The sequence below is a fragment of the Colobus angolensis genome, unplaced genomic scaffold (genome assembly GCF_000951035.1).
Source record: "Colobus angolensis palliatus isolate OR3802 unplaced genomic scaffold, Cang.pa_1.0 Scaffold231, whole genome shotgun sequence".
NCBI classification, from domain to species: domain Eukaryota; kingdom Metazoa; phylum Chordata; class Mammalia; order Primates; family Cercopithecidae; genus Colobus; species Colobus angolensis.
Genome location: NW_012115500.1, coordinates 142,994 through 145,483, shown reverse-complemented (window position 1 = coordinate 145,483; position 2,490 = coordinate 142,994).

Genomic DNA, 2,490 nt, shown 5'->3' with positions numbered 1-2,490 from the left:
GATGTAAATGACGAGTTGATGGGTGCTGACGAGTTGATGGGTGCAGCACACCAACATGGCACAAGTATACATATGTAACAAACCTGCTCGTTATGCACAAGTACTCTAGAACTTAAAGTATAATAATAATAAAATAAAATAAAAATGCTGCACATCAAACTTATGTGATAATGCTAAAGCGGTTATTAGAAAAAAAGAGAAAGTTTCAAATTATTACATTAGAAAATTTTAAAAGCCTCATAATGAATGAGTTTAAGAAATTACTAACAGAAAAAACCCTGAGTTCATCCCCCAAAATAGAAAATGAAAGGAAAATAGACATATAAAATAGAAAAATCAAATGAAAGAAAATAGAAAAATGGAAGATAGAAAATCAAATGAAAAGAAACAGAGAGAAGAAACAACGCCAAAAATTATTGGAAATGAATGTCAAAATTCACAAACAGACTGTGCAAAGGAGAAAAGTGAAAAATATTATTAGCAGTGGAGGGGGTGGGGAACATAACTTGGCAGTCTGTGTAATTTAAGTTGTTGTTTAAGTATTATACCAATACATTTAAAGTATTAGGTACAATAGGCAAACTTCTATAATATAAATCAAACTAACAAGCCGAAATGGGTACCGGGGTAAGCCCAAATTGAGTTGTCACTATTAAAAAAATAAAATCAGTAGTTGAAAGGCTTCCTTCTCATATAGTCTTCCAAAAATCTTCTACTATTTTATTCATAAAGACCAGCAAACATGAATTAATTCCAATCCTACACAAATTATCCTAAACTATAAAAATAGAGGAAATACCAGCAAACTAACACGGGAACAGGAAACCAAACACCTCGTGTTTTCACTCATAAGTGGGAGTTGAAAACTGAGAACACATGGACACAGAGAGGGGAACAACCCACAATGTTGTAGGGTGTGGGGTGAGGGGAGGGAACTTAGAGGACAGGTCAATAGGTGCAGCTAACCACCATGGCACACGTACAACTATGTAACAAATCTCCACGTTCTGCACATATATCCCATATTTTTTAAGAAGAAATAAAGAAAAAAAGAAATCTCAAGAAACTTGGTTTTGAAGACCATTTAATATTGTGATGGTTAAAAAAAATAGAGGAAATAATAATGAGCTATTCCTAGCTCATCTTAGGAGGCTTTCGTTACCTTGGTTCTGAAACTTACAAGGACAATATATAAAAAAAGTTACTGTCTAAACTAACTTGTGAACACAGATGTTAACATCTTAAAGAAAAGATCAACATTGCTTAAAAGTAATAAACGTTCTGGCAAATGTGTGTTCATTTGAGAATATAAGGTCGTTTAACAGAAAATAAGTTTTGGTAATATACCACTTTAACAAATTTAGGAGAAATTTATAATTATGTAAATGGATACAGATAAAGAATTTGATAAAATTAAACCTTGTATATGTTAAAGCTCTTACCAAAGTAAGATTTGAAAGTAAAAAACTTCCCTATTTAAAGATGTTCAAAACCCCAGAGACTACCTAATGATAAAACTTGGAAAACATTCCTTTTAAGATAAGACAAAAACAGCAGTTCCTGCTGTCACCACTTCTAGTTGGGCATTTGTCAGGGCAGCAAGAAAAGATAAACGACCTATGAAGTTTAGCGGGGAAGAATAAAACTCGTGTTTTTCATAGATGGTGTGATTTTTTAAAATCTAGAAACCTCTAAAGAATCATTGAGTACATTTATCAAGACTGCTGGACACATGAATTAATAAAAAGCTTTAGCCATACTTCTATATATTAGCAACAAAGAGAAAATGGAATCAAACAAATATAAGCTTTCACATAACATTAAAAAATTAAGAATCAATTACCAAAAATGTGCAAGACATTGATGGGAAAAAATATCAAACTTAACAGAAAAGTATTAAGTAAGACCAAGACCTAAATAAGCAGAGAGACACACCATGCTTATGATTGAAAGACACAATATTATAAAGATATCAGTTGTCTTTTCCATTTATCTATGAATTCAGTGCAATTCTAGTAAAAGTTCTGACAATTTTTGTTTTTTGTTTGCTTGTTTTTTATTTTATGATGAACTTAACAAACGGATTCTAAAATTTACCCTGAAGATCAAAGAGCCCTAAATAGCCCAGAAATCCCTGAAAAGAATAAAGGTGTCTTATTCAGATAAATTGTAAAGGATAATCATAACACTATAGTAATTAAGCCAGTCAACAAAATAGAAGAGTTCCCTGAAACAGAATAAAACATACATAAACTCCCTTGATGATGAGTTGACATTTTATGTTGATGACGATTAAGGGACTAAAACAGAAAAGGTATTGGAACAATTATGGAGAAAAATAAAATTGGACCTAAACCCAAACATAAAAATAATTTTCAACTGCTGTAATGATGGAGAATATCGTTATGCCCACAGCACAGAGAAGGCTTTTAAAGGAAGATCCCCCCAAAATATATCAATAAGCACATTAAAATAAATAACTTCTGCTCA